We start from the raw sequence: 22,314 nt of genomic DNA, 5'->3' as shown, positions 1-22,314 counted from the left end.
CGGTGAAAGTTGCCACATGTCTGACATGGATTAGTTCTTTCTCCATATGCTCTACTGAGCTAGTGGCAAAATATTGTGATTGTTTAGTTTTTTGAGAAACTGTAGTAGAACTAACTCTATCAGTATATCTGGAACTCGAGCCCTTTCCTCTCTTAGCATGATGGGAAGTTGAAGTCATTCCAACTCTTTTTCCCGACTGTATACTCTGCTCCACTGTTAGAGTCTCCTCTTAAGCTCTTTTAATAGCCTTAGCTCGGTTAATAACTTCTTGTAGACTAGGAAAAATTAAAGCCAACATCATGTCTTTCAACTTAGGCCTCAAACCCTCAATGAACCAATCACGTCGGGATTTATCATTGGGAACTACCTCAGTAGCATAAAGACTAAGCTTGTTTATTCAGCCTCATAATCATGTGCTGCTCGATCGCCTTGTTTCAAATTAAGAAACTTCAGTAGCATTGACTGCATAAACTTCTCCTCGATGTACTTGTTCCTAAACTTATCTTGAAAGAATTGCCAGGTCACATGTTTAGGTAATGCACACATCGTAGTATTTGACCATCATACTCGAGCTGATCCTCGAAGTAAAGACACATCTCAACCCAACTTTTCAGAATCTAAGCATTGAAGACTTTCCAACATCACCATAACATCCTTTAGCTATAAATCAACATCCATCGGACCTTAATCATCTTCTCCCTGGAACTCAGGAGCTCCCAAACTTCTCAACTCTTTTAGGTTTAACATTCGCGGCATTGGAGGAGTAGGGGGTGAAGGAGGTTGGAACTGAGTCAAAATGGCATCGATAGCTTGCATAAAGGCTCCAAACTCTCACACAGGCATACCCTGATGTGTAGGCGCACTAGCATTTTCATATGGGATCGGATGCTCACTATTAGCTTCATAGCTCTCGCTACCTGATCCTTCTCTATTTTATCGTTCAGCTGCTCTTCACGAGTTCAAACAATTTCACATCTAATAAAACATACATAAGGATAATACTTAAGTTAGTAAGGAGTGACATTAATCATATTCTAACTATACCCTATCAGTAACCTTGACACCTTAGTGGTATGTAAACCCTTTTTACATTAAAATACACCCGGGTTCAGCTGAGATTCGACAAAAACTGTAGCTCTAGTACCAATAAATATACCACCTATTTCCTGTATACATTTATGTATACGAGACATAGATGCCACATAACTTTCGAAAATTTCAGCTTTTAAAGAAACGAGTAAAATTTTTGTTTCCAATCATAAAACGTTTTAATTTAATAAACTAAAACATACATTTACTTATAATATGTAAATAGATCTTAAAGGTTTTACATCATCATATTTTAAAATACTTCTCAGAGTATTATAATAAATATATTACATTCCAGCTAACAACATCAAAATTGGACATAGATGTCGTACAATTACTGATGAGGCGACCCTTGAATGACAATGTCAGATGCACTCCTTACTCTGCTCGCTAAAACCTACGCATGAAATAAACACACGTTAAGTATTTACTTAGTGAGGTAATAACACTGATGAGGTGAAATCAATGCATCAGTATATCATAACTATCAAATTCGAATTTATTGTTTTCAAATCATTATAACTTCTTTAGGGTGCACATGTAGTGTTGCATAAACTTATTATGAATTCAGTAGGTTGCACACTTAGTGTCGATATGGCCGTTCATAAACTTATTATAAATTCCATGGGTTACACACTTAGTGTCGATATAGTCGGTCATAAACTTATATGAATTCTGTGGGTTGCACACTTAGTGTCGATATGGTCATTCATAAACTTATTATGAATTTCGTGGGTTGCACACTTAGTGCTGATACGGTAGTTCATAAACTTATTATGAATTACGTGGGTTGCACACTTACTGCTGATACGATCGTTCATAAACTTATTATGAATTTCGTGGGTTGCACACTTAGTGCCGATAGTATACATAACACTCATATAACAATGCAACATATGCATTTAACCACATGCACGTATAACTCTTAATGTACATAATAAATGTACTCACCTGGAATGCCTCACTAGTATGTTGCAATGATGTCCGACTATTCGACAATTTCATCATTGCCCTTTTTCTTGATGGACTCTGGAGCTTGGTTACAATTTACACAAGCATCCATTATTTACACATACCATGCATATGTTAGTATACTCTCTAACATTTATGCTTTTATTAATACTCAAAAGTGCTATTATATTCAATTTCTATCAAAATTCATCCTATCTTAACTTTTTCCAGACTCAATATTATCGATACCCCTACCGTGGTATCGATACTTCTATACTATGGTATCGATACTCCCTTTACTATCGATACCATTTCTGCATTCTGGAATCTATGGTATCGATACCTTTTTATTAGTGTCGATACCCTCGTTAGTATAAATACTAATTGCATTAATATCGATATTGTTCATCATATTTCCCCAAATTTAAACCTATAGTATCAATAATGTTCTTCTAGTACCGATACTCTTACCTAGATTTTCTATTTTTTAGCTCGATTTTTACCCAATTTTCGTTTAAATCTCTTACTTTTACTTCTAACAATACTATAAAACTCATAATTACTTAACCCAACTAACTTTCCTTCATTTAGCGTCTTATAACATCCAAATTCTCTAAAGAACACTCCAAACCAAGAATCACACTACATTTTCCAACATGTTTTTAACCACATCCAAGGTTTCTAATATCTTATTTACTTCTTTGACAAGTCAAATATACTTGTAAACCTCAATAAAAACCCATATTTCATCATATCATTCAAAAACTCATTTTCTTCAATCTCAAATATTTCAGTAATCCCTTAGTTTTAGTCATCTTTGAACTCTCCTTAAACATCTATATCACTTAAGGTTTCAAAACTTTCCCATAAACTAAAGAATAAACTAACTCAAAGAAAATTCACCTTTGGCTATGGAGGAGAGCACGTGACGAGCAAAGAGAATAAGAAGAGAACTTGGCTTTTTCTCAACTTTTCCCTTTTTTCACTTAAAGATCCCAATATAATAAATTTTAAATCCATTTCCCTCTAAAGGACCAAAATACCCCTTTATTCTTCCATTCTTACTATTTGGTCTTAAACAAAATTTCCTAAATCATTTCTTATACTTTACCATTTATTCAATTTAATCCTCTAAATTTTTAAATCATTTTGATTAGTCACTAATTGATATTTGGGGTATTACAATTCTCCCCCATAAGAATATTCATTCTCGAATTTAAAGAAGTACTTGATACGAAGAGGTCTGAAAACTGCTTCTTTATATCATCCTCTCTTTCCCATGTAGCTTCCTTGTCTTTATTATTTTGCCAACGTACTTTGACCAGAGGAATCTTCTTGTTACACAGTTCTTTGTTTTCTCGAGACAAGATCCTCACTGGTTCTTCCCCGTAAGTTAAATCTAGTCGGATCTCTATTTCCTCAGGTGTAATGATATGAGATGGATCTGATCGGTACTTTCTGAGCATCGATACATGGAAGACATTATGAATCTTGTCCATATCATGAGGCAAATCTAACTGATAAGATATTGATCCGACACTTTTCAAAATCTTATAAGGTTCAATGAATCTTGGACTCAGCTCTCCTTTGCGCCCAAATCTCAATACTTTCTTCCAAGGTGATACTTTCGAAAATACCTTGTCTCCCACTTGAAATTCAATATCTTTTCTTTTCAAATCAGCACAAGACTTTTGTCGATCGGAGGCTATTTTAAGATTGTCCTGGATAACTTTCATTTTCTCTTCCATTTCTTTCATCAAATCTGGGCCAACTAAATCTCGATCCTTTATTTCAAACTAATTTAATGGTATTCGACACTTCCTCCCATACAAAACTTTATACGGAGCCATCTTAATACTCGATTGGTAACTGTTGTTATGAGAAAATTCCGCTTAAGGGAAGTACCTTTCCCATAATCTTTTGAACTATGTTTACAATGTGTTTAAAGCTTTTAAAATATGAAAAATACTATTCATTATCTATTTGACAATGTTCATGATATTGTTCATACACGAGTATTGTTTACAGTTTTGAAACTATGTGCAAGAATTGAAACTTCTAAACACACTATTTTTGAAAGTTACGAAACTTTGATGAAAGTTTCAAAACTCTTATTTAAAAATATGACAGTTGAAGAAAATTGGCCCGTTGAAATAGTTTCAGGGGTCAAACTTTCAAAACTTTATCAAAAGTTTCAAAACTATGAACAATATCCGTATATGAACATTGTCATGAACAATGTCAAATAGTGATTGAATATTGTTTTTCATATTTCAAAAGCTTTTAACACATTTTAAATACTTAAACATATTTTAATTAACTAAAAAATATTTCATATATGTAAAACAATTAATTTCAAGTTATTTTGGGATTTGAATTATTTTTAAAATATTTGATTAAGTTCAAAATCAATTTTATAAATATTTGTTATACCAAAATATAAGTTAAACAATCTCCCTCTTTTTTATATAACAAAACTTCTTTGAAAAATTGTTTTTGACAAAATTCTCATTTAGAAAAATATATTTTGATAAAGAGAGTTTATTAAAAAATTTAAGCTTCCCTTTTTCTTTGACAAATTTAAATTTTCACTTACCTTTTTATCTTTTTGTTATATCAAAAATAATTCAAACTTTATTGGCTCAAAATTGAATCATTCAGCCTCATTTGTTAACAGAAATCACTAATGTTATTTAAAAAATAAAAATAGGTTTATAATGAAACATATTTTTATTTTTTAATAAAATACAAGCAAAAGAAGTTGAGCCATTCATCATTGAATCATCCAACCTCTTTGATGGTCAAGATCCTGCAGAAACAGAAGCTGAGCATAAACAAGCAACAGAAAATGATAAAAAGGCTACTATAATGGATGATGCTTACGATAAGAACATCTACCCTGTCTATACACTTTAAGAAACTTGTTTTATGCCCAAAACTGAGCTATAAAGTATTGATCCACCACTTAAATGTTATATTGAAACTGTAAAGTGTGGCCCCAACAATGGGGTTATGATACTTCACTGTAGAGGCATAAAATGTTTGAGAAAACTTTAGAGCTTCAACATTGCATAAATCATAGAAATCGTGACAAATTTCTCAGTCTTGTTGCTGAAAAATTCAACAAATGTAAGTTTAAAGGGGTACGCATCCATTGATTAATCAATACCAAAGTCCAAAGTCTTACCTCTACATGGATATAACAAAAATTTGGGAGGAGCTGAATCTGAAATAGAGACTTCTTCAAAATCAAATGCAGTTACGAGAAAAGTTGAGAATGAGAACAATCACTTATTATAATATCGGATGGAGGATGGAACATTATCAATCAAAGAATGTTGTTGCTAATGTTAACACTTTCACTTACTACCGCTCTCCAAAATTATACATTTGCCTTCCTCACCGAGATCCTGTTGTGAAGACATCTTCTTTATCGACAGTGCAACCACCTGAGCCCACACATGATCTGAGAACCAAGGATAATTTGGGAACTTCCAATGTTTGTCATGATTGCATATTGAGGCTTTGGTTTATGCTTGTCAGAATTATCTACAACACTTGCCAAGTGGTACTAGGGTAGAATTCTTTGTTGGAGATGGAGCTAGTGTTGGTAGAGGTCAAACAATTGCAGGGTAAATATAGGAGAATTGGCACCATACAAGGAGGAAAACAATATGGATTTCTGTTGGTTATGATCTAAAGTTCGATGTGAGAAGAGACTTGGATGATATTGGAGCAACATGCATTGTAGTTCATGCTTTGAACAAGTTTCCTTATTCAAAGCTTGATTCGAGGTCTGTTGAGATTAATCATGGTTTCAAGGAGCCAAGTGATTTATCTTTAGTGTTTGGGGAAATAAATCAAACTGGTACCAAGTGGGTGCTTACACTGGCAAGGGCATTGCTCGAGAAAGGTGAATTTTATATGCAAATGTTTTCACAAAGACTAGAAAAAAATGGGATGCACATCATTTTAAGGTAGAAATTGTTTGATCCTTGGGGACAATGATCATTTCAAGGGAAGGGGAATGTCATAACTATATGGGAAGTCAACAAAGAAAGCAGTAGGAATCAATTACTAAAACAACAACTTTTGAATATGAAATTTTTTTAGAATACTCAAACAAGGCTGAAATATTTTGCTAAAATAAAATTAACACACAGAGGTATAAAAACAGAGGATAGAATTTACCTGAAGTTTCAGACTTACCATCAAACCTCACTTGCTCTTCGGAAAGGATTAAGACTGGCAGCAAGGGTCTATGGTACCTACATCGTTTTACATTGCATGGGTTAGTAGCATATAACTTGTTACATGAGCTCTTGAAGGTGCAAATAGTGAATTATGATAGTTTGTTGAAAAAGAAATATGGAGATCAACACATTACCATATCGGAGCCTTTCAAGTTTGGACATAAAGGACAGTTGAAGGTCCAATATGCTATGAAGTTTAACAAACATAGGGAGAAAAAGTACAATCAGCTGCAGTGGATGAACATTGAGGTTAAAAAATGTCATTGGGGTAAAATATATTGTGATTAAGGAACAATTGTTAGGTTTTGATCCTTGGGGACAATGATCCTTTCATGGAGGGGGTATTGTCATGATCATGAGAGATACAAAAACTGGAGAAGACGGAGGAGAATTGGGGAAATCGGAAATTGGAAATCACCTATAGTGGATGAACATAAGGTTGGAAAATGTCATTGAGGTAAACTATATTGTGCTTAAGCACTCAACCAACCCCTTTTTATTCAAAGCACACAAGATGGATTATATATAAACCTCATTTGTTAATAGAAATTGCTAATTTTATGAAAATAAAAATTATCTTAAATTATAATAATGGATTACAATTATCATCTAAATTAAATGTAATCACCATTTTAAGGTTTGACCCAGTACAAGTAAACTAACAGTTTAAAAAAATAAATCCAAACCAACCTAGTCCATGTGAAGACCCAGTACACAATTAGGGTGTGTCGACACCGTTTTTTGCCCGGGCGGGGGAAAACTTGTACCGACTTGGGGGTTTCTTTAAAATGGTTTTGAAATGTGAAGAATCGCCACCAATCATTTTAAGGTGCAATTGGAACACCATAAAAATTGGGTGATTTTAATAAAACATTTTATTTTATCAAAATACTAAGTTTTGGGGTCTATAAAAATCCAAAAATCAGGTTCGAGAGTCAGTTACGCGTGGGAAAGGATTAACACCCCCACAAACGCCCAAATATTGGTACCTAGTTGATTACCCTATATTTAGAATAAAAAAATTTTGATTTCAAACTTTATAAAATTTAAAAATCCTTACAGATGCAAAGTTGAAAAGGGTATTCGTTTATTAATGCCGATATCATTCGCCCTAAGCCTAAATGTGGGAGATCAGCTATTATGCCTAAAAACCAGACATTGTCTTAATTTTAGAAATCATGATGCAATCTTGAAAAGGATGTCGACATATTTCAGGAATCACCAGTAGTCACCCCCTGATCATATGTGCCGGAGATATACTATCGAATCCCTAATAAGTGAACATTGCCTTAAATTTTAAAATAAAATGTAATCAAACAGATTTTTATTAATCCTAATTAAACTAGGGATATATTAAGGCTTTCTCTAGCTTACAATGTCAAATTATGAAAATTAAAGAAGCTAGAGGCATAAACCTAAAATTGTAGGCTCTAACATTAATCCTACCAGATTTTAACCAGTTATTGAATAGAAAAATTTAGATGGTCCCTTGAGCATTTAGGTGAGGGCTAACTCGTATTATTCCCTAAATTAAAGGAACTAAAGTGAAATTTAATCAAAAGTAATTGTTCTAACATTAACTTAAATTAATTTTAATCAATATTGCAATTCAAATAATTAAATTAGAACCTCGAGCAAAAGTGAGGACCAAATTAAGAATTCTCTTAATCTAATGACTAAATATGAATCAAATAATTAAAAGATTATGGACTAGATCTGAAACAAAGGTGATCCATCAAGGACTAAATTAAATGGATACAAATATTAAAGATAATTAAAATATATAAAAGGACTATAATTAAAGTACCAAAAAATGAAAGATAAAAAAATAAAGAAAATAGTAAATTAAAGTATGAATTTAAAGGACTTAAATTAAATAAATATAAAGTAGAGGGAGAAAATTTAAAAGAGAAAAAAATTAAATAACAAAAATAAAAGAGCAATAAAAACAAAATGTTAGCATTAATTTTTTAATATTTAACATGGACCGTAAATAATGTGAGTCGTACCCGTGGCGGGTTATCGCAAGGTCGTACGATATTTCAAACATAAAATAAATAAATAAGTAAGTAAACAAGTAAATAAAAAATTAGCGGTTAGTGGTTAGCGGTTAGAAGTTAGAAAAGTTAGTTGTTAATAGAGTCCATATCGTAATAATGTCTGTCGTACCCTGGATCAGGTCATCGCAAGGTTGTATAATAATTCAAACAAATTAATAAAAAGGTTAGGAGTTAATAGTTAATAAAAATGATTTAATATTCGAATATAAACAATAATGACCAAAATGCCATAAAATAAAAAATAGTAACCAACTCAAAAATAAAAAACAGTGACTAAAATGCATGAAACAAAAGAACCGTAGCCAAATCATAAATAAACAGTGATTGAAATGCATAAAACAAAATAACAATAGCTAAATAAAAATAAACAATGATTAAATTAAAATAAAATAAAACAGAATGATAAAAATGTAATAAATTAGAAAAGGGAGGTCCAGTGACCAAAATTTAAAAATATGAAAAAAAATAGGGGGCTGAAAGAAAATAAACCAAAAAGTTAATACTTAAAAATAAAAATAGAAAATAGAAAAATAAGGACATTAAATTTCAAATAAAAACGAAACGAATACATCATGGTGACCAAAATGAACTTGGGTAAAACTAGCGAAGACCAAGTGAATGGTTATACCACTGGAGCCAAAACATATAGTAATAGTCCAAAACGGCATCGTTTCACTTCTGATATAAATACCCCTTTTCACCCTTATTTTCTAATCTTCTCTCATTTCTCCCACTTCTTTTTTTGTTTTGTGTTTTTTTCTAGAGAAAAGCTCTCACTTCTCTCTAACTTACGACTGCCCGTCGACCATCTTAGCAACCGTTGGCCACCAAATTTCATCGGAAGACTCGTATCAACATGGTGATCACGGATCTGGGTTTGGTTTTATGAAAAGCGTCCCTTATGGCGTGAAATAGAGCCGAAACCTTTCGATTTCCACCGCCCCGATCTCCGTCGTCCACCGTTAGATCGCCTTGATTTTGGCGTACATTGTTCTCCTCACAATTGTGCACTTCGTCACTGTTTGGATTGGGCAATAGAACTCTGATCTCCGATGAGAGATCCAACCGAGAGGTATATTACTCTTCCCTCTATTTCTTTTTTTAGATTAGTTTGAAAGGAAATAAAAAGTAAAAAATAAGAAATATAATTTTATTTAGTTGTTGAAACAAATCGGAAGAAAAACACTTTAACCTCTGTTATTGCTAGAAGAAAATGGTGGGAAAATGACACCTTTACATAGCTTCTCCTTTTGAATTGGGGAAAAAGAACCCTCCTTTACATTATGTTTTTGGGGGTTTTATACCTATTTGATCTGCCCAATAAAATTATTTTCTTGTTGATTTGGTGGTAGCGTGCTGTTGTGGTTTTGTTAGTTGAGTTGAGTTGAGTTGTATGGAGTGTTGGAGTAACAACCTTATTTTCTTGGGGGTAGAGAACGGCAGGAGCTAAGCTAGCAATTGGGGTGGCTACACTAGGGCTACGGTTAGGTTTTAATTTGGGCCCGGGTTTAGGTTTGATTTAGGCCCGATTCGAGTTTGGTTTGGGTAAAAAATGGTGATTACAACTGCCTCTCTTTGCTTGTTGATGTGGAACAAGAATGAAGCAAATATAGTAAGCACCATTTTTTATCCATCTTGAGCTGCTAAAATCTTGAGCTCCAAGTTCTTCTTATCAGGCAAGTTCTTCTTATTATGAACTCTTTGTTGGGGATGTCAATCCACTTCCTTCTTCGATCAGTAAGATCTTATTGAAAAAGTTATTCTCATTATAAACTTATTCTATCGCAAACATTAACCCAACTCCTTTTTAATCGTTGAAAAAAGGTTATGTTGATCCAATATTTATGTAATGGATGAGCCAAGTGTTTGTGATGTCCTTATCTAATAGAAATGAGCTAAAGTTGAACAAGTTCTTCTCATTATAAACTTCTTCTCCCTCATCGGATGAGTTCTTCTCATTATGAACTCTCCACTGAAAATGTTGATCCCTCGCGTGAGGTGTTGTGATTCAACTCCATATGTGATTAATCGAGCTAAGGTTGAACAAGTTCTTCTCATTATGAACTTCTTCTCCCTCATCGGATGAGTTCTTCTCATTATGAACCATCCATTAGAAATGTTGATCCCTCGAGTGATGTGTTGCTGATTCAACTTTATATGTGATTAATCGAGCTAAGGTTGAACAAGTTCTTCTCATTATAAACTTCATCTCCCTCATAGGATGAGTTCTGATCAATATGAACTCTCCACTTTAAATGTTGATCCATCGAGTGAGGTGTTTCTGATTCAACTCCATATGTGATAAATCGAGCTAAGGTTGAACAACTTGTTCTCATTATGAACTTCTTCTCCCTCATTGGATGAGTTCTTCTCATTATGAACTCTACACTTGAAATATTGAGCCAAGGTTGAACAAATTCTTCTCATTATGAACTTTTTCTCCCTCGTTGGATAAGTTCTTCTCATTATGAACTCTCCACTGGAAATGTTGATCCCTCGAGTGAGGTGTTGCTGATTCAACTCCATATGTGATGAATTGAGATTATGTTGAACAAGTTATTCTCATTATGAACTTCTTCTCCCTCATCGGATAAGTTCTTCTCATTATGAACTCTCCACTGGAAATATTGAGCCAAGGTTGAACAAGTTCTTCTCATTATGAACTTATTCTTCCTCATCGGATGAGTTCTTCTCATTATGAATCCTTCCACTGGAAATGTTGACTGGTTTATCCTCTCTTTGAAAAGTTTTAAACCTATAAAAGATTATCATATGTCAATAATTGTATTTGAAATACCCTAAGGTAATGATCCGATAGTCCTCAATTTTTGTTGAGATCCATTTCTTTCAATAGTGAAAAATATGGATTGATTCTTTGTTGAAGTTGTGAAATGAAATCTTTTTGACTCTTTGAATTCCTGTCAGATATTCTAAACTTGATAAAAATAAATGTGTATGCTCCTATCTTGAAAATGTCTAAATGCATGATGTAATTTCTATGTTGCAAATTCTATCGTCTAGTGAATATTTGCTCCTTTATCTTTGTTGAGTTTTTTGTCTTTGTTGGGTAATCCTGAAAGCAACATTGTTTACTTGCATTGAAGCGATCTGGACATTTCCTGGTAAATGCTTGACTTCTCTACACGAAATCATCAGGTTGAAGAAAGATACCATTGAAAAGGTTTATAGGAAGACAATCCTAAAAAGGACTCAAACGACATCCCAAAAAAATGGTACTAAGAATGACTCAAACAATTCCAGAAAAACGGTCCTAAGAAGGACTCAAACAATTTTTAAAAAAATTATCCTAAGAAAGACTAAATAGTTTCTCAAAATAGACTTTCGAGTCATTCTCATGAGAGGAAATCAAAATGTATCATGTTTGTATGAAATGAATGTATGATGCAAAGATGCAAATTCATGTAATATATATGAATGCATGTTTTCTTGATCTGGTTAGAATGGTTACGAAAGCAGTCTTCATTGCTAGAGCAATCTTCACTCTCTTCCTGGTTTAGTTGTCTTCATTATCTATTGCACCTGAGTGCATTCTTGTGAATCTTGACTTGTGAGTAGGCATATATTACCCCAATAATTTTTTGCCCTTGATAAATAGACTTGTGCATTCTCGATTGGGCTCTTTGATCCTTGAGGCTTAGCCACTTTGAACAAAATCTTCTCCATTCGAGACTTGAATTATGATCTTTCTTCGCTCTCTTCTTTCTTTGAACGATCCGTAAAATATGCCTTGATGCATGAAATGTGAATACAATAGATATTTATATATGTGTAATGCATGAGGTTCAAAAATGTTGATCATCAACTCTTCTTCTGGCTTTAAAGTGGAGAACTCAATCTTCCTTCACTTGATCATCTTTGAATGGATTCTACCTCAATAACTTGCTAGCTCAGGTTTGTAATCTTCTGGGGATCTACCTGATCATCTTGTGGTCTTTGTTTTATGCCTTCATTTCGAAGGAAATGTTTTCTCTCTCGAACTCTTGTTATAACCAGGTGTATGACCATGATGTCATTTATGTCCTTGACTCGACTGCTCAATCAAATTTGTTTCTCAGGACAGGTCTTCCAACTGAAGCATGAATGATCTATTTCTCCAGGTAAGCTATGTTTGTTTTCATATTTTGACCCTGGCACTCCAAGTGGTAAGGCTCATTCACCATGTCTGTTTGATTTAAATCTTGTAATCTAAACGAGATCTAGTTTTGGTAATGCCCCAATATGGGTACTCATGTCTCTCTTCGTGCCAAAATCTTAATCCCAAATGGTCTCACTCTTGTGTCACTAATCAACAATCATATGCCATCAATATTAATGTTATCGAATAGTTTAAGGGCTTCTCTTCATGATGCCACAATCGAATGGACACTTAAGAAGTGATCAATTCTTATAACAAAAATATCTTGAATCCTTGTTATGAGCTTAGATATGTGCCCCTTTCGACTAAGGCGATCATCTTCTTATTGATTTACAACATCACAAGGAAGTGTTAGAAGTTATATCATCCAGTCATTCTGATCTTTTGGACTATTTGTTTTCAAGATTGTGAAATGTTTCATTATTTGGGCATCGTTTGTTCTCGTTTTTTTTTTAATTGAGGCATAATGAACCTCATCATCTGCAAGGACCCTTTTCACTTGAGATTGTCCTAATTGAAAACACTTTTATTCCTCTACAATTTTAGAAATATGAAAAAATGATGAATAAATTTCAAAATGTTGTCATTTTCTTCAGGCTCACAATCAAAACAAATTGTAATACAAGAGTTCATTGAATATCAAATAAATCAACTTCTCTTTTAATCCTTCAAAAATCACAAATATTTGACCAATGTAAAGATTAATGTTGATATAAGGCTTAGGCTGACTTGGGAATGTAATATGTTTCAGGTTAATTTTGAGAGTTAATGTGTTTCAGGTTCATTTAAGGATATAATGTGCTTCAGGTTGGCTTCTTTGGTTGAAATCTTGCATCCTTAATTTTGGTGTTCATTGATTTGATGAAGTGCCTTTGGATTGTGTAGCGCTTTATCCCAATGTATAAGATCGTCTTCTATTCAGTAATTGACAATCGTCGAATTTGAGCCGCCTTTTCAGGTTTTCAATTCGAATTATCCTTTGGTTTCAAGACGTCATCTAAAATTTTACGTCTTGAACCCTCATTTTATTATTTTTCCCTATCATGCATCAAAGATTTTAAAAACTATTTTTTTGCAAATAAAATTAACCCTGAGAGTCGGAATGAAATCTGAAGATTGTCTCTCCCCTTAGAAATCCATGTATGATTAGAAGGGACTTTTTAGGCACGTAACGTAGGCCAATGCTTACGGTTATGAAAGAAAAGGATAAATAGACCCAAACAAGTGTTCAAGGGTTATCGAACCAAGGATCAATTCGTTCTACTGTCTTTAATCTTGTCTTGATCGATTTGAATATGCTTGTGTGTCTTTTATTTTCTTTTGGTGGTCCATGATCTTCTAGTGAATTGATTCTAGATCTTTGAACCAATCGTCTTGAAGTATTTCATCTTTTTCATTCATCTTTTTATTTTTTTGCTTTATTTTATATCTCTTCTTTCTTTTATCTTTTCTTTTTCCTATTTCTTTCTTTTTCTTTTTTTCTTTCTTTTATCTCTCTTATTTTTTTCTTTTCTATCTTTTTCTTAATTTTTCTTTTTTCTTTTTGTTATATCTTCTTTTTTCTGTCTCATCAACTTTATTTAATCTTTTAGTGCTTCGTATTTGATCCACCTTGTTGTATCTTGTTATTTCTCGCCATGACTTGCTTCTGTAACAAACTCTGGATTGATGATATTCACTCATGCGAGCATATGTCCTTCACCTTTGTCCCCAGTGTAGACGGCGATCATTGGTTAGGGTTGAATCAAAAGAAAAAACTATAGGCTCAAAAGGAGACAACAAGGGATATATTTTTTATTTTTCTTTTTTGAAAGGATAATTGAAACAAAGTCGTTCATCATCTCATACACAAAAATCCTTGTAAAAGAGGAATCCCCAAAAGGACGGGTATTCAAGATTAACCTTATTTACATGAAACAATTTAATTAATTCATGATAGAATTATTTCAGTGATTCCCTTTATTTCTACTCCGCTTTGCTCCTAGTATGCCCCAATTATTCGAATTCTCTTACAAAAACTTGATCTGTAATACTCAATCTTATCTTTCTTGCTATAATTGTTCTCGTACACATAAACATCTTGTACTTTATGCCTCCAAGCTTTATTGAGGTTAGAAATGAATGCTAGTTCTGTGTCTAGGAAGGGAAATGTGACTCTGAAGTCATAATTTTGAAAAAAGGTAATGTTATGGAAAGGTTAGCTTTGTCTGAGAAGGTAAAAGTACGGATTTTGGTGCTTCGGAGAGGATAAGGGCATGACTTTATTGTTTCGAAGGAAGATAATGTCAAGGTTTGGTTTTTTGGTAGTAAACATATGGTATTTCGGGTAAAGAGCCAGATAATGGTTCTTTCGGCTTTGGATATGGTATGAAAGGTCTAATCTTGCCACTTGTAAAAAGCATATAAATAATGAAGTAGTAAAAGAACCTTTAATTTATTCGACATTCAAAGAATTACGAGATTAAAACTAGATTTATTACTCATAACATTTGAAAACGACATAAATTTAATCAGTAAAATATTTACAAAGTATACAAAGAAGAACAAAAACACGTTCAAAAAAGACAAAGCCAATGCAATAAAGTTTCACGGTGGATAGAAGAACTTTTTTCTGATTGGTACCAAAATGTCTCGTTACATGTTAAAGGTCAATACCCCTGGGTCAAACAAATTTTGGACCTTGCTCTTCAGTGCCCCAAAGATCTCAATAATGTGCCTCGAACTTCAGACGACGCTAACATCACATCACGTCCATAACTCTCAATCCTTTTCTAAATACGAATGTGGTGACTTCATTTTACCTGAAAAACGTCTATCGCAAGATTCTTCGTGAGTTACTCCTAGGATCTGTGATTAATGCACGTTGAGATGCAATATATATATCATGTAATGTACGATGTATAAATGCAAAGCTGAAAATGGGAATGCAAAATGCAAAAATGTAAATGTAACAAAGGAATTGATCCCAAAATAAATGTTCCTTGAACAATTCTTGAACAACCAACAATATCTATGTACACTGGGGAAGTGAAAATCTAGTTCATCTTCACGTTATTCAACTCCTGCGAGAATTTGGGTATTGCATCCTCTTACGTCTGATTTATGCATATTGAAAATCATCAAAGCTTCTACTTTTTCTCCTACTTTTAGAAATTTTTCGATCTAGTTCGTAACCTTCAATTGTTGGCTTCAGCGTCGAATCTTCTTGAGTCCAACTTGTTACCTCAGCATGCAGACGGCAGGCTTCTCTCCTTAGTAGGTAGACTATCTCTTGACGCTACTTGATCTACGTAGAGAATCGTCAAAACTCTATCAAACCCATTAAAAGGCATTGTTATGGGAATTGTTTTTTCAAGAACCTTCTAAAATATCAGTTATTTCAGGGATCAATACCTTTGAAGGGTATGTCCTATTTATGCAAAAATACAACAAAGCACAAGACAAGACAAAAGAAAATCTAGTTAGTAGAAACAAGACAAAAAGAATCAAGTTAGTTGAATTGATTAGTCAAAGAAATGTAATCTTAGTAAAAATAATTAAATACCACTCAAAGTAGAGACTGAAAAATAAGCATACAAAGGAAATTAAGAGTCTTAATCGCATGCATTTTAATTCTCCTAGGCTATCCACATGGCTCTAGATGAGGTTTACTAAATTATCTAGATGAGGTTTGGTTCTAAGAAGGTTCACAAGCCATCTTTACAACATACTAAGGTTGACTCTGATTCTGGCCCATTACAGACTTGCAAATTGAGTTCAGCTCAGGGGATCACAACGCTAAAAGCGTTCCTCAGAACTGATATCCAGATAAGCAACTTAGGATGATTTCCAGAGATAATTTGTCAGACCCAAATGAGGAAGCCCAATGCTCCTCATGAGGTATGATGTTTCCCCCTATTTAAGTAAATCGGGATTGAGCTTGAGTTTAGAGCTATGATATGCAACACTCCTAAATATTCACAAAAGTTTAAGCATTAACCAGAGAGAAACTCTTTTTTTAAAATAACATAATGAATTGTAAATTAAATAACATCAAACTCGTAATTTTTAAAATTCTAAATATAGGATAACCAACTCATGGCTTGACTCTCAAGTTATTTAAAAAAAATTCCCAGTGGAGTCAACAAGCTGTTGACACTGTCTTTCGCCTGGGCAGGGGAAAACTCGTACTAACTTGGTGGTTTCTTTGAAAAGGTTTTGAAATTTAAGGAGTAGCCACCAATCATTTTAATGTGCTATTGGGACACCATAAAAACCCTGTGATTTTAATAAAATATTTTATTTTTTTTTATCAAAATATATAGTTTTGGGGTTTATAAAAATCAAGAAATTAGGTTCAGGAGTCAGTTATTCGTGGGTAAGGATTGGCACCCCACAAGCGCCCAAAAATTGGTACCTAGTTAATTACCCTATATGTAGAATCGAAAATTTTGATTTCAAACTTTATCTAATTTAAAAATCATTACGGATGCAAAGTTGAAAATGGTATTCGTTTATTAATTCCATTGACATTTGCCCTAGCTTAAATGCGGGAGATCAACTATTGTGCCTAATAACCGGACATTTCCTTAATTTTAGAAATCATGATGCAATCTTGAAAAGGATGTCGACCTATTTCGGGAATCAAAAGTAGTCACCCCCTTAGCATACTTACGGGAGATATATTATCGTATCCCTAATAAGTGAACATTGCCTTAAATTTTAAAATAAAATGCAATCAAACATATTTTTATTAATCCGAATTAAACTAAGGATATATTAAGGCTTTTTCTAGCTTACAATATCAAATTATGAAAATTAAAGAACCTAGAGGCATAAACCTAGAAATGTAGGCTCTAATATTAATCCTACTTGATCTTAACCAGTTATTGAATTGATTAATTGAGATGGTCCCTTGAGCATTTAGGCGAGGGACTACTCAAATTATTCCCTAAATTAAAGGGACTAAATTGAAATTTAATCTAAAGTAGAGGTTCTAACATTAACTTAAATTAATTTTAATCAATATTGCAATTCAAATAATTAAATTGGAACCTCGAGCAAAAGCGAGGACAAAATTAAGAATTCTCTTAATCTAATGACTAAATATGAATCGAATAATTAAAAGATTGTGGACTAAATCTGAAACAAAGGTGATCCATCAAGGACTAAATTAAATGGATACAAATATTAAAGATAATTAAAATAAATAAAATGACAAAAATTAAAGTTCCAAAAAATGAAAGATAAAAAAATAAAGAAAATAGTAAATTAAAGTAATGAAATTAAAGGTCTGCAATTAAATAAATAAAAAGTAAAGGGAGGAAATTTAAATGTGCATAAAATTAAATAAAAATAAATAAAAGAGCAATAAAAGTAAAATGTTAGCATTAATGTTTTAGTATTTAACCCGGACCGTAAATAATGCGAGTCGTATCCTGGGGCAGGTCGTCGCAAGGTCTACGATATTTCAAACATAAAATAAATAAATAAAAATTAGTAGTTAGCGGTTAGAAGTTAGAAAAAGTTAGTTGTTAATAGAGTTCGGACCGTAATAATGTGGGTCGTACCCCGGATCGGGTCACATTAAGGTTGTATAATAATTCAAACAATTAATAAAAAGGTTAGGAGTTAATAGTTAGTAAAGTCCATATCATAATAATGTGGGTCATACCCCAGATTGGGTCACCGCAAGATCATATAATTATTTAATATTCGAATATAAATAATAAAAACTAAAATGCCATAAAATAAAAAGTAGAAACCAACTCAGAAATAAAAAACAATGACTAAAATGCATGAAACGAAAGAACAATAGCCAAATCAGAAATAAACGGTGATTAAAATGTATAAAATAAAAGAATAGTAGCCAAATCAGAATTAAACAATGACTAAAGTGCATAAAATAAAAGAATAGTGTCAAAATCATAAATAAACAGTGACTAAATTAAAATAAAATAAAACAGAATGATAAAAATGCAATAAATTAGAAAAGGGAGGTCCAGTGACCAAAATGAAAAAACACGACAAGCATAGGGGGACCTGAAAGAAAATAAAAACGAAAAGAACACATCATGGTGACTAAAATGATATTGGGTAAAACTAGCGAGGATAGTGCACGTGGTTATACCACTGGAGGCAAAACACACAGTAATAGTCCAAAACGTCGTTTCACTTATGATATAAATACTCCTTTTAACCCTTATTTTCCAATCTTCCTCATTTCTCTCATTTTTTTTGTTTTTTTTTTGTTTTTTTTTCTAGAGAGGAGCTCTCCATTCTCTATAATAAACGATCGCCCGTCGGTCGTCTTAGACACCGCCGGTGGCCCCTGGCCACCAAATTTCATCAGAAGACTTGTTTCAACGCGGTGGGCACGAATCTGGGCCCGATTTTGTGAAAAACAGACCCCAATGGTATGAAATAAAGTCAAAACCCTTTAGATTCCACCACCCTGATGTCCGTCGTTCACGTTTGGATCGCCTTGATTCCGGGGTATATTGTTCTCCTCACCACTACGCGCTTCCTCACCGTTCAGATTAGGCAACGGAGCTTCGATCTCTAGTGAGATATCCGACTGAGAGGTATATTCCTCATCATTCTATTTTTTCATGTTAGTTCAAAAGGAAATAAAAAGTAAAAAAAATAAGAAATATAATTTTATTTAGTTGCTGAAATAAATCGGAAGAAAAGAATTTTATCCTCTGATATTGCTTGAAGAAAATGGTGGAAAAAAGAACCCCTTTACATAGCTTCCCCTGTCGAATTAGGGAAGAAGAGGCCTTATTTACATTCTATTTTTGGGGTTTTAAAACCCATTACATATGTCCAATAAAATTATTTGCTTGCTGATTTGATGGTAGCGTGCTGTTGTGGCTTTGCTAGCTAAGTTGAATTGCGTGGAGTGTTGGAGAATCAACCTCCTTTGCTTGGGGGCAGAGAACGGTAATAGTTGAGGCAACAATTGGGGTAGCTACACCAGGGCTATGATTAGGTTTAGGTTAAGGTTAATTTTTAATTTGGGTCAGGTTTAGGCTTGATTTGGGCCCGGTTCGGGTTTGGTTTGGGCCTGATTCACGTTTGGTGTATGTACAAAATGGTGACTACAGGGTGTAGCACCCTAAATATCGGGTTAGTAGTTCCAGACTAACCCAAAAGTATTTAGATAAACTCACTAGCTTTGTAGGGAAATTTGGTCCAAATGGGTATTGGTTTGGGCTTGGGTTTGGCTCAACAGATAATAAAAGAGTGTTTTTAAATTGTGAGCAACATTGGAAGGAATTGGGAAGCAATTATATCAACATTAGTTTCAAAGGACGATTTCCATTAAAAATGGATGATATTACTTCTACACCCCCTCTCTCATATCTCATTTTCATCATCATTTTATATTTTTTCTCCATTTCAAACCCTCTTTCAAGAAAAGGAATAAGTTTTGTAGCATTTCAAAACTTATCTAAAAATATTCAGGTAAACATCTTAATCTCCTCCTTCCAAGCTTTCATTCAAGCTTTCAAAGGCAAGTTTTGGCTATGGTGACCATAAGTGGGTTTTGACGGGGATTTAAAAAGCTCAATTGTTCCAGCCCATTTTTTTGTGGGTTTAAGCTTTAGGAATTTTTCTTAATCTTTCCCCAAACTACTAAGCAAGTTAGTAACTCCTTCCTTGATCTTTGTTTAGTGAGGGATTTTAGGGAAAGCTCTAAAAGAAAATGAAAGGAAAAGCTAGCCCTTGGCTGAGTAGAAAAGTGTTCCAGTAGCTTAGAAATTCAAGGTAACATACTTGTAACTCATCGCTACCACCTATAGATCACTAGATGCATTTGGTTAGTTTGCATGAGTTATGAAGCATGTGAGCATGTTCATGTTAGATTTTAGTGTGTGGTGTTTTTCGGCATTTTTATTAGCCTATCATGACCCCTTTTATTATACATAAGACTTATATAATGTTTGGAAACCTTAATGGGACATTTAGGGAAAATGAGGTGTCATTTTTGTGCTCAAATAAGGTATTTCTGGGTATGAGTATCCATATTGGGAGAACAATACCTATATTATTCATCTGATAGCTTAAAAACAAAGGGATTTTGGGATGGGAGTATAGATACTTGTTCTTTGGATATCGATACTGAGTTCAATTTACATATTTCAGTAGTTTAGTTTAGTATCGATACTCATGGGAATATCGATACTAAGTGTAGTGTATAACCATCAGTAAGGGTATCGATATTGAATTTATTTTTAAAATATCGAAGAAAATTTTGGTATTGATACTTAAGATGGTATCGATACTCTAGTTTAGAAGTATCATTACTCTAACTAAGGATGTCAATACGGTCCAAATTTCTCATATTCCAATAGCCATTTTTAGTATAGGTACCAAGGGTGGTTATCAGTACTCAAGGGTCAGCACTAATACTGAAGTTCACAGTATCTGTGCCACCATACTGTTTTGGGTAAGAAACCCAACAGATTGAAGGGTTAGTGATGAAGGGCCTAATAACACCAGAACTTTATTAGATAAAACTACAAGTGAGAACAATAATTAATGTAGTTACATCTATAAATGATTCCAGCTATGATAACACAAAACTAGCCTTTGTGTGATGCTAAGGAAATAGCCAAGACACCTGAGTTACTTTAGCAGTTGATGATCGTCTTGTTTGTTAGAAATATCTAGATATATCTAAACTAGTGCCAATGAACTTCAGTTGCAGGATGGACACAGATGCCCCAAGACTTTCAGGGGTGAGCTAGTTGGGTGTATATTTCCAATGCAGTTCTAGATTTCACCCTATATACCCGATTTCACCCTATATACCCTTGGGTATCTTAGGTAGGCTAGAGGGGTGTGCATCCCGAGATACAGAATCCTTCGACCACACCATGATACCTACCTTAGCTTTGTATGTTAGCATTCTTATATGTTCGCACCTATGCAACTGGTATGTTCATGCAGTGAATGCACGTAGTATAGTAGTTATTAGTGTGATACTAAGCTTGTAAGCTCAACGTTTGAAATGTGTTTTCGTGTGCATATTTTTAGGAGATCCTTCAAGGAGCACTATCATTACCAGTGATTCCAGACCCGTCAATGCTTCAGAGTACTCTTGATTTGTATTTTAGAGGGCATGTACTATTCTTGGACCTTTGCATTCAGTTGTAACTCTAGTTTGTTTTAAACTCTGTGGCATTATTTTGGATGTATTTTGGAAGCTCCCCGTATTTATAAACTCAAATATAAAAGTTATTTTGATGGATGGTTTTCATACCATGTTTTACAAACGTTTTAAAGAATTTTTTTGGGTTAATCACTTTGTTAGTCTATGTAATACTCTAATATATCAACTCTTCGGTCGTATTAGGGTGTTACGTAGGATTTCTTCTTAAGTTGTAGTTGTTGCTCCATCCATGTCGTTGAATCAAATTTGTTCAGTTGTAGTCGTTCCTCCATCCATGTCTTGAATCAAATCTAATATGATGGTCCAGATTGAAGGAAAGTAGTTTTCACTAATGTATCACAAGCCTATGAGTCGTTGGCTTTCACTGTTTCCTCGTCATCCGGCTGCACCAATCATCAAGCTACCACTGATGCCAACTGAACCGAGACAGGATATCCAGATATCTGTGGCATTTATTGCCTTGACCGATCTGCTCCCTCCCTCCCACGCTTTGCAGAAACCACCATGGATAAGCAAACAAAAGAAGCAAATAGATTGTCAAAAAAGAAAAACAAAGTTTATCTTTTTTGTAATATTAAAAGAGGTTCTATAAAATCCTCTAAAAATGATATAAGGGAGACCATACAAATTTTCCATATTCAAAAA

Source organism: Hibiscus syriacus, unplaced genomic scaffold (assembly GCF_006381635.1).
Source record: "Hibiscus syriacus cultivar Baekdansim isolate YM2019G1 unplaced genomic scaffold, ASM638163v2 tig00111330_pilon, whole genome shotgun sequence".
Classification (NCBI taxonomy): domain Eukaryota; kingdom Viridiplantae; phylum Streptophyta; class Magnoliopsida; order Malvales; family Malvaceae; genus Hibiscus; species Hibiscus syriacus.
Note: the sequence above shows the minus strand (reverse complement) of the source record.